Source organism: Anguilla anguilla, chromosome 5, assembly GCF_013347855.1.
Source record: "Anguilla anguilla isolate fAngAng1 chromosome 5, fAngAng1.pri, whole genome shotgun sequence".
NCBI classification, from domain to species: Eukaryota; Metazoa; Chordata; class Actinopteri; order Anguilliformes; family Anguillidae; genus Anguilla; species Anguilla anguilla.
The window spans coordinates 42,745,375-42,757,455 of record NC_049205.1 but is presented as its reverse complement, the minus strand read 5'-3'; the positions used below and the strand labels follow the sequence as shown (position 1 = coordinate 42,757,455).

Genomic DNA, 12,081 nt, shown 5'->3' with positions numbered 1-12,081 from the left:
CACTTCAGCAGCTGTATAAATTTCAAAATAGGTGCATTTTCCCTGTTCCTGGAGAGCTTTTAACTTACAGTGCTCACACTGTATTAAGCCATAGAGACTGGACAAGGTCACTGGATCGTATCAGTGCTCATTAGCTCTCTTCAGTGCTGCCGAGAACTTTAGGGTGTGAAAGTGCAGAAGTGCACTTAAGGAGAGGCAGCACTCCAGTCATGAAGGTGTAGGTCACACAGCCATTTCTCTCGCAAAAATTTCAGACTGTGGACAGACCGAAAGGGGGTTTTCAAAATATCTTTTAAAAAAACCACCTCAATCTGTTGCTTTTTTCTGTTCTAGTCAAGCTCTTAGTTATGCCAGCAAATCCTTGCATGACCTTGGCATTGGCCATTAACCAGTTAGAAATAACTAAAACAGTCAAAAGGAATGATTCCAACAACTTTATAAAGGTTAAAATGCAGCACATTTCTATGCACTACCAATAAATGCATTTTCACTGACGACAGCTTCAAGGGAAGTATGTAATGCATGATTCAGAAATGCATGTTCTAAATGGTGGCCTGGTTTTCTGGTGCTTGTAGGTCAGACAAAAAAGGCGCCCGGCCAAACATTTGGTGGGCCCAGCTGAGGCCATCCACACCTCATTAGACAGGGGACCCACGTTCCAGGGCGAGCGCATGCTCAGTGGGTCGAATGCTCATCCAAACCTCACGGTGGCTTCTAACATAATCATCACTGGGGCTGCGGAATTCTCCTGTGCTTTGATTGCAGAGTTTGGGTATAAACAACTAATGTTTATTTCCCTCAAACAATTCCAGGGTAGGAGAAGAGACGCCAGAACAATCAAGACCATTCTAACTCTCCGCAATACATACAACTCACAAAAAACTATCAGGACTACGTACTTTCTGGGCAAGCTGATGTACATCGATAACGGCTGAACCACATTTTAACGGTTTGCTGTTTAATACAAAAGGGGGCATCAAAGAGCCTTTTGAATTTGCATATAAACCATACAACTGTAGCGCTTCCCAAGTCATCATGTTTTCCATCACAGTAGAATTGATCGTATTGCCTGAAAATGGGCTGGTTAAGAAAAATTAAGGAGTCAAGACAGAAGAAATCAGAAAAAAAGATCACTGTGGGAGTGGACACAACAATGAGAGCTCCAAGCGATGCTTATGGGAGCCAAGAACTCACAGCTACACTGAAGCCACTATCAGAAGTGTCCTAATATGGTAAAACATCGCCAAAGACAATGGGCCTCATTCACAAAACTTTTCTTAAATTATTCTTACATTTGTTCTTAAAAATATTCATGGGATTCATGACACATGTGCAGACCTTTGTTTTTGTGTGTATACCAGGTCAATGAGAGATGAATGCTGATTGTTCATAAATTTGATGTGTAATTCTGTTCATGTGATTAGCATAAGGAAACAGGCATGAACAAATAAAGATCTGAAAAAAAAAGATGAATTGGAAAATTTATATAATTTTAAATATAGTATATTTTTCCAATTCCCAGTCTGGAGGTCCTGTAGTGGTAGATTTATTTAAGCCCCACTGGGCACAGTGCCACCCAGGGAGGAAGGCTTTGCGTCAGCAAGGTGACCCCAGCCTCAGCACTTGCTGGTGACTTCTCTGCTCGATCACATGCTCGCAGTTTGACAGGGTGAGCTGTATCATTTGCACAGTTCTCTCGCACATTAGCAGTGGTGGCTGACTGCTGAGCGGAAAAGAAGCACCTGACATCACACGTCTCCGAGGGTGCGCATGCTAGTCCTCGCCTTCCCGAATTAATGCAGGACGCTGCAGAAATGTAACAGGACTAGGCTGTGACTGGGCATTTAAAATTAGGAAGGTAAAAATTAAAAATGTTGAAAGTCTTCATTTCCTTTCAAAAAAGCAGCTGAAATGATTTCATTGGACGAAAGCAAACTTTTTGCATCTTTTTCCGGTGACAGATACAATGTTATTGTATCAGCCCTTCGCTGATGTTTTTTCCCGACTTCAAAGGCCTGAGGAGAGAAGCTAACAGCTAACGAGCTAACGAGGCAACGCACAGGCAGCTTTCTCCTCATTAGACTCTGCTATTTGTGTAGCCTGCTTACAGTGAGGTGTGGGAGTTCCAAGCAATCTCTGAAGTCACTGTCCAAAGTTGGTGTTTATGTGCGTGTGCGCGTGTGTGTTTCTGTGTGTGTGAGCATGCGTTTGTGTGTGTGTGTGTGTGTGTGTGGGGGGGATGGGGCATGTTGGCTCATGTGCACCTGTGTACCAAATGCAGAGAGCATAAAAAACAAAGTAATGCGCACACACACATACACAGGGTTGACTAGCACAGCACACCTCTCAAACGGCTGGCCGACTACACCTTGCAGCCAGCGAGAGCGCTTCCGCTGTTCTCTTCCCAAGGAAGAGGAAGAGTGGGAGTCGCCAAGCAGTGGGAGCCGCTGAGTGACAGCAGGGGATTAAATCCTGAGCAGCCACTACCAGACCCCACCCCCTCACCTCCCCAAGGCATCCAGAGTCCCTCTGCTCCTAAGACACGGCGTGGAGCCTGATCACAGGACACAGTCCGACACACAAAGCAGGGAGGGCAACCAGTGGGCTCCCCAATGGAGAATGGCTCCATCATCACATGAGAACATTTCACTGTTTCAGTGGGTCAATGCTGCACCTTTTCTTTGCCTGTGTGCAAATATCGTAGGCCACAGGGTAGACAAGTAAAGACTTATGTAACATCAGGATGCAATCAGGGCAAACTATATTATTAATTTGTTTACCAATGCACCAGACACAGAGAATAGATGGAAAAATCCAACCTTCTTACCTAAATAAATTGTAAATGATTCCCTTTTTCCTTTTTAGTTTCTTTAATAACATTCCTTTTCATCCTTTCAGCAACAATTTATAATAGCAAAAAAGCTATATAAAAATATAAATTGACAAGTCTAAATTATATTGAGTGAGATTGATTGCACTGAGTATTTTCATTCCCTGTGAACTGTTGACGAGTCAATACATATCTTTATCAATGTCCTGTACTATAATCAGGTTAGAAGGAACTGAAATAACAAAGACCAAACCAGACCAAAGAATCACATAAAATGAACTCAAACCCAAAGCTGCCAAGTTCCACCAATAACATGCTAATTTCCCTCCCAGATAGAACACCCTTCTTTTCAAATAGCAGTACCAAATGAGAAATATCACATTAATAAAAAATCTAAGAACAGCAGAAATACTAACATGCCTGATAAATGATCAATAAAATGATTTTTTATAAATAAATAAGAACACTCGTCTGCAAAGCATTAAAAAGTGAAAATGTACCATTCTGAGATAATATGCTTTAAATTCTACTTGATACAACAGTTTATGGACAGTTCAAACTGCAGAATATAAGTATCTCAGCAGTGGGAAGAAACGCTTTAACAGTACTATAATTAAACAAAATCATCAATGGGAATATCCACACTGTAAAATTAGTTGATCCAATCTGAACTCAAAATATAATTTGTCTTACCTTCTTTTTTTAAGGCATTCAGTAATGACTTCATTTCGTCCTTTTCGCTACTTTTCAGTCCAGTTCTCTCATGCTATTGTGTGAAGTCGTTGCGAGATGGACAAAATAAAACGGTGCAGCAAAATACAAGCAAGACACAAAGTGTATGGGATCCCCGGGTTGCAAAGAGGTGTAAAAGCTGCAGGGTTCTTGGGGCAGTGCGCGGCGAAAGGCGAGGCTGGCTGGGCTTAAAGAAACCGGCACCAGGACGACAAAACCCTCCCCACATGATTCCGTCTGTCAGCTGGGAAGAGGACTGGGGCCGCGCAGAGCAGACCGCGAGCTCACGAGCTTCGCGTCGCTCTTCACACTTGCAGTCATGTGAGCGCTCGCGCCGCTGCAAGGCTGTGCTTTATCCAAAAATGCACCGCCTTGTCGTTCAGAGATGCTTAGAAGCAGTACAGGCTCCAGCTGGAGCGATAGTAACTTGCACTTGTCCCACGTGTTTAGCACTGACATAAATAAACATGGGTGCACTGGTTTTCGTTTCTCCTTCTTTCAAAGCAGACCTGAACTAACACAATTACTGTTATTAAGAGGAAGCCTAATCCTACTTCTCTCAATAAGAAGTATTGCATTATATCAGTTAGTTAGCTAGTTTAGAATCATTCAAACAATTTTAACACATGCGCATTACATATCCCCGACTGAGAGAAGCATAATTAGACATAAAATGTATAATTGAGCCTCCGTGTGAATTAATTTCTTAAAGAACGTCTTGGAGATTTTAACCCTTCCTCCCTAAAAAAAACAGCTGTATTGGAAACAAACCCGGTGTTGCTAAGCAACCCCAGAGAGCATGTCTAAATCTGTCAGAGCAAGTAGCTTTGTTGAGGCATCAAAGAAATTCTCCACTGGTTATGGCGTGATGTGGGGTATTCTTCTCCGTACTATCAATATTGCTTTGATGAAAAGGAAGTTTGATTCAAGAAAATGGATGGTTGTGTTCTGATGGCAATAACAACATTGTACTATGAAAGAGGAGAGCAATATTTTGATAATGTATCTGGTGTGCTAATACAGCACTATCTATTCTTCCATATAATTACTGTTCTAGGGATCAACCAAGCTTTCACACAAAGTACAGTGCAATGTAAATCCTCATATATAATGCATTGTTGTTTTACACACAATACATTTAAAGTGAAATACAATTCAAAATCTCTCAAAATGTATTTGAAAAATTCCGTTGAATGAATTCCTCTAATCCCATGAATATACATGTACACACATACCTCTTATCACCATTTCTTTCTGAACAAATTGTATATACTGTACACAATATGGACTAGACTGGTTTTAAGTGCATCATTAATAGCTACTTAATAAAGAATTAATATAATTAAAATAATTAGTAGCTAATATAATATCTGTCTTTCTCTCACCTTTTACTGATTCATCTCTGATATTAGCAAACAGATTGTGCAAGCCCTCCATGTTGCACTGTAGCAGCCAAAATCAATATAGGACCCAGAGACCACAACAGCTGGGGATGTGAGCCTGGCATCCATCCTTGCCCTGCTGCTGGCACACAGATACCCTGAGGTACGACATGTTATGAAGAAATGATGCGGGTGGGTACAAAATCATCAGATCACACTGTAATACTTCACACAGCAAGGGGTATGAAGATTTCTCATGAAACAAGGGAATAAACTCATGCCCACATAATGTTGAAACTCAAGTAATAAATGCAATTAAAAATAACATTTTTCACACAAAAAATTATAACTAGAACAGTAACCTGACACTCATGGTTCCTGACTTGACCCATACAAACATTTACAGGCCATGCCGAGAAAACATTCTCTGGAACCGCAAATGAACGTTACAGTCTACAGTGTGGCTGACTGAAGCTTTGATAAGTCAGTGACCATGTACATTGTTTGATTTGATAATTCAGGCCAAGATCTGATAAAAACATCAATACTATAAATACATTTTCACTTACTGCAATAATGGGGTCAGTCCCCAGACAATAGAAAGAGGTGGTGTTGGCACTGAACTAACAGAGAGAGGGGATGATGGTAGGCCTATGTGCATAGTTCTGGAGATGTTCAGTGGACTACCAGCTTCCGAGAAAAGAAAATGTAATTAAAATTAAAGGCATGCTATGCAGGACTTTTACCTTGAACATACTTTAAAACAACTACGCTCGGTCATCACCATGACAATCTGTGTCTGTGTGCATTTCTGCCAAGTCCTTGCTTGTCTGCCTGTATTTGTTATTCTAAAATGTGTTCGGGACATTTCTGGGCATGACCTTTTTTTTCTTTGTGGGCTGTATCTGAAATGTGTGTGGCCAACAGAAGAAGGATTAGAAAAAGAGGAAATGTGTGTGTATCTGCAGTGGTGCATTTTCAGCTAGGTTAGCACTGGAGAGGGTTGCTGGTGGCTAACGCTTACTAGTCCAAGTGGCAGGCTAGCGTTCGGTAATGGTAGGTATCTGTCGTTTTTAAATTCACTTATGTTTAGCAACATTACCTGGCTGGCCATGATGACCTGAGAATTTGGTGTGGGTCTGAAATTTTACTAAATAAAAATAATAAGATTCCAATCCACTACTCGGCTCATATGGAGTAGCTAGCCATTGTTAGCTAGCTAATGGGGGAGTGTCCACCAGTCAGAAAATCCTATCCCATCAGAACTTTTGTTTCAGATAAAACTGTAGTTTGACTACAATAGACCAATATCCGTGTCTGGAGAGAGACATTGCATTTTTCACTAAATTCATATCTTAGGTGAATGTCGTGTGCCTTCATTGCCATGGGGTTTGCCTGGCAGGCCACGGCCTGCAGGGCTTCTAGGCTGCTTCCATGATCTACTGAAGCAGGGAGGTGGCCTTCCATTGAGCTACATGGCAGGATAGGCATACAACTTTGCTTCAATAGATGAAGTGAAACTCAGTAAAGATGCAAAAAAAATTCATAAATAAACTATAAAATGGACAATGAATTGATATATTAGAGAATAATGCGTGCTTATCTAACAGAATTCCGCCATGCTTCCAGGCAGGCTAGAGCAGAACGAAGCCTGCTGGTACTGTGCTAGCAGTGGCTAGCGGAGGTCAGTTCCATCACCACGAAGCTAAAGCTAGCTACACAATAACTTTGCTGCATATGAAATTAAAGTGGGAGTTCTTGCCATCAGATATGTCAGTTGAGCAACTTGGCATACTTGTGACTGCCTGACTGCATTGAATCCACCTATCGCTGTATTTTTGAAAGAGATGTGATTCCAACAGTCTGAAACACAATGTTATAAAGCTAGCCAGAGTTATATCTAGTTGTTTTGTTGGTGTATGAGTTTTGTCAACTAGGGGGTACAGGCAGGGTAGAGAAGGGAGGAGGAGATGTTTTTGACTGTAAACACAGGAGCAAAGAAAGGAAAGAAATCCTGCATAGTATGATTTACGATGTAATACTTAGATGTGTGATTGTCCAACAGATACTTTATTGGAATATTGTTTCCATTTCATGTTTCATTAGTCTTGAAAAAATATGTCCTAAGGAGTGTGGTTCTTTTTTAATGAAGGTCTAGAAATTCCTTTCATCCATGCACCTGTTCTCAACATACAGACTGAAATTGGCATGTAATTCATTCCTATGTCAATGTTTTTTTTCTTTCCAGGGAGACCGTGTGGTGCAGTCCATATGGCGGCTGACTTTGAACCCATATACAAATCCCCTGTGTAGCTGGGGGTTCGATTCCCATGGTTCTTTCTGTATTGTGATTGCCATCTCCATCTATAACTCTCAGTGCTTTCCTCCTGCCTGAATAAATGTCAAAAAATACATAATTCAACTCTTTATTTTTTTCCCTGGCACATGATACAGAGACATGGGAAGTAGGACGGAGCGTAGCACAGTGGGTATGGAACTGGGCTCATAACTGAAATGTCGGAGGTTCGATTCCCGGGTAGAACACTGCCATTTTACCCTTGAGCAAGGTACTTAACCGGAATTGCTTCAGTATATATCCAGCCGTATAAATGGATACAATGTAAAATGCTATGTAAAAGTTATGTAAGTCGCTCTGGATAAGAGCGTCTGCTAAATGCCTGTAATGTAATGTAAGAGCATCTTTAAGTATAATAGTGATGAACTTTGGAGGAACTGCATAGGTTTGTTTTCCCACACGCACGAAACCTGCAGTTAATGATTCTTTTAAAAAATTACTGTAGTTTCTAGTGGCATAAATACTCATTAGAGCATTTGCTTCAGGAATGTTTTTGAATGACCAGTGAGAACTATGTCATGCTGTCTTGAAGTATACAACCAAATTAACCCACTCTTTACGTCAATATTCATTCACTCATGTTGTTTCAGTGTTGCTTTAATTTATCGTCTGTACAATTATCAGAAGATGAATTAAACCAACACTGAAACAGTGTAATGGAGTAATCTTCCATTTTTCTATTCTTCTCCACTTAAGACTTTGCCCATTTCTCTTTCTCACACACAGACAGACAGACACACACACACACACAGAACCGAGACATTTTTCTAACACAATAAATGTTAATAATCAGTTAATCTTACCACAAACAGCAACGTGTATCTGAGAAAGAAAAGGTAATTGTCTTACTTTAAAGCTGGTTACAGTGCATATGGACATCAATTTAAGTCTCACGAAAAAAGAAACTAAATCTAGGACAAAATAGGAGAGACAAAACACCAGATTTCACAACTCAGATTTCAGTGCTTCATTTCGGCGCTGTCTTTCTTTACTAACGTTACTCTCACTATGTCAACCAAGTCGGTGACAGCAAGTACTGCCAGCAAGCTAGCTAATGATAAACTAGGTGAGAATGCCAAAAGCAAAACTATAAAGTGTGGCTATATTTTGCCCAAAAGGATTCAAACAGTGAGACTTGCCTTTGCAATAAAGACATTCTTTAATGTTATTGTTTGCTCTTTATTTGAAAGAAGCCAGCTTCATCTTTGCACTAGGCCTACCATAGCTACAGGCCTTTCTACAGTTAATTTACTTTAGCTAACTACTTAGCGTACAGTGCTTTAGCCAGCAATACCATTCAGGCCTTTATACAGATCACTTGCTTTACCTAACTGCTTAGCTGACAGTGCTTTGATTTGGCTGACTACTTAGCTTACAATGCTTGAGCCAATTAACGGTTAATAACAGTAAGACTGTCCAAACCAGATCCCATGTGAATAACCACATAGTTACGTATGCTTATTGTTGTTTCCAATTAGATGTTTATATGTACACATGACACCAGTTCCAGAACCTACCAGAAGAGGAAGGCAACTGTTACTGCAACAGGTTTTGCAGTGACACCACACCAAGCCATAACAAAGTGTATGGCATACCTGCCATCCCAATTTGTGCAACCAGCTAGCAAACAGAGGCTATGAGTAAAGCTATCAGCAAGGCACACCACATCTGTTTGTATAAATAAACAGAGCCACAACGGACTAATCCAATAAGCTTTTTACAACAGGAGGCATTTATCTTAAAAATGCTGCTATGGTTGCATATCTATTAGGAGTTGGGCAACACTATCCCCAAAAAACCTCTAATCCAGACAAATAGCAGCTAGCCCGAGTCTTCCCTAATTAAAAGGGCCCCTTTAAAATACACAATTTGCCATGGGTCTCAAAGGACTGCACTGCTGTACGTTCCCGTACCCTTATTTAAATCAACACTAAAATAAATAGCCGTTTACAATGAAATGCACTTGATGCTACAGCGAGTGCCGGCAGGGCTATTTCCAGCCATCTATGGTCAATAGTCCTACAATGGTGGTAATTACATTTCTGGAATATACAATCTCCCAAACCCTTGCATCAGAACACTTTGAAACATGTCATCGTAACACTAAAAATGATGCATTGCACTGTAGGTAACTGATGCAGTTTATTTAAAAGAAGAAGAAAAATCATTTTAGAGTAAAGTGCCCAGAATATGGAATGAGTGCCACTTCATATCACACAAATAAAGCTGACAGTCATCCGAGCTAAATCAGTCAGGTAACATTTAGCATCTTCTCAGCAGGTAAACCTTGCCCTTTGTGACTTCCTCTGCTTATGAATTTCAATTCAATTCAACTTTATTTGTACATAGCCTTCTACAGACACTGTCACTGTAAAGATGCTTTCAGTGGAAAATACAAAAGAAAATTGGGCAACGAACCAACTCCCTAAACGTATACCTTCCTGCACATTAATTCCATTAAATTCCATGTATTTTAGTTATTCTGCAAAGAGAGTAGTGCATGTTGTATTCAACTGAAAATTTGAAAAATTACATGAAACCCAACAATGTTTTTAAATGACACCTCACTCAACCCATTTTAAGTTATTAAAAATGTATGGTTTTCAGTGGTCAGTCAGCAGTCAAGACGAACTTGTGAACATACTGTGCTTAACTGATGGGTAATTGGCAAACCTGGCCCAGAATTATTCATTAGTGATACCTTTCCTCTCATTAATTTTAAAGATCAACATACTTTATTATGTAAAAATAACTTTTTTTAAATCAATGCATGTACTGTATATTATTATTATTATTATTATTATACATCAGACTGAATCAAGATTGCTAATGACCAGCATCCATGTTGAGCATAAAATTGGTTTGCAGAGATATCATATCAAATCTATAAAGCATAACATTAATAGTTTTAAGTGTTCCTGCTGAATTATATTGATGGCAGATTGAATTGTCTGCAGATTCAACTCAATATAAAGCATTCCTGGTCCCAAGAAGTCCAGGTCAGGCCCAGTTTTTCATAGACAGCAGCCACTGGGGGTCAACAGAATGAAATGAGGTGCTGGTATGCAGTATTATTTTGTGGGGATTATTCAGAGTTTATATAGCGTGTACATTCAAATAAAGACCTGTCAGTCTTCCCAAGGGCTCTTCCATAGCCTGGGAGATCAAATGAATTTAAATACAGCTATTTAAACTGGAGATTGTTGTTTTCCTACATTGAAAGAAAGACTCCCCCTTATTAACATACTGTGTATACATACAAGTGTATCCCTTGGCAACAACATCCCCTCACTTCACCTTCCAAATCCCAGGGAAACACTGAAACTAAATTAAAATGGAAAGGAGATTTAACTCACTTGCATATTGACTTGGTAGGCTATAATAATATTTAGGAGATATATTATTAAATATTATAATAATAACAAAAGAAAATTATGATTAATAATGGGATTCTATATGTTCTGCAAAATTGTATCAGACATATACATTAAATATATAATAATAACAAAAGAAAATTGTGATTAATAATGTGATTCTGTATGTTCTGTAAAATAGTATTAGACATTATGCCCCATTTTCAAGAGCCGTGTCTATTTCACGTGCGTTTCTTATAACTGTGAATTTGTTTTTAAAGGGGTTGGGGCAGATTAGATGTGCATTTCTCACACTGTGATGGATTAGAATAAATGTCCTGTCTAGCGGCTAACGGCACAGCTGTTTATGGCCATCCCTGCGTGGCAGGCAGCGGGGTCAAAACAACATGCTAGGTGTCCGCGTGCCCGCCCAGGCCCATCGGCATATGCAACGCCAAAGGGGAAAATGATGCTGATCATCTGTTACACTTCCCTGGCCGATTAGATATGACAGAAAACAGCCTGGTGCGATGCACTGCTAATCCCGTGACATTTCCCTCAGAATGACGAAATGTGTCAGCGGCATGACGTTGTGCGCGTACTCCATCGTCCTGACAGAACCGCGACCGTATGATTCCTCTGGGCCCCTGTTTTACAGCAAACAAGGGTACCGATATCTGTTAATTTATTAGTTAAAAGACACCAAAGACAGTGCTATGACATACTGAGGTTTTTGTGTTTAGTTGGACATTCCAACATATTTAGGGGCAAATGAATGAGTACGTGGCTGGGAGTTGTTTTTATTTACATTCCCCCACCCCCCTAGCCGCACAACATGCCCAGTAACGACCGGAAGCCCATCCCGTCACCGCAACATCCGTTAGCAACTTGGGAGGGGTGTCTGGTGAGAGACTAGGCAGGTGTTACCATGGAAACTGTAACCCTCCTTCCCTGGGTGATGTTATGGCCAATTATGGAGGCTAATTATAAAGTGCTTCTTTTTTTGTCATCAAGGTTTCATATTAGATCATTCTAAACTTATAGAACATTGCCAGGTGTTCCCACACAAAATTGTGCTCTTTTAATCACCAACAACCACCTTCACATTTTCTGACAAGAAAATAAAAAAAAAAAACATAATATGAAAAATTGCAAATGCTGAAAATACTTTGCTCAGACAGCAATTTGTTCAGTATACCTGTAAAACCAGCTACGATAATGGAATAAAATCACGACAGATCTGCTCACACAAAGAGACGGATCTGTTTCTGAAAGACCATGTTCTCCCCACGGATTTCCCTTGGATTCCTCAAAGCAGTCATCACAGAGATCTGTCCCCCATAGCAACCCAGCGCACCGTTAACGGGAGCATCAATTTACATAGTTGACTAGAGATAGCGGGTAGCTAATCTGAGGAAACTGCTGATT

At 40.2% G+C, this 12,081-nt stretch overlaps 1 protein-coding gene across 2 annotated transcripts in view; it reads right to left on the bottom strand.

Moving 5' to 3' along the window:
- The window catches only part of LOC118226851 (SH3 and multiple ankyrin repeat domains protein 3-like), a 156,642-nt gene that overhangs the window by 61,759 nt on the left and 82,802 nt on the right, over window positions 1-12,081 (bottom strand). The window lies entirely within an intron of this gene.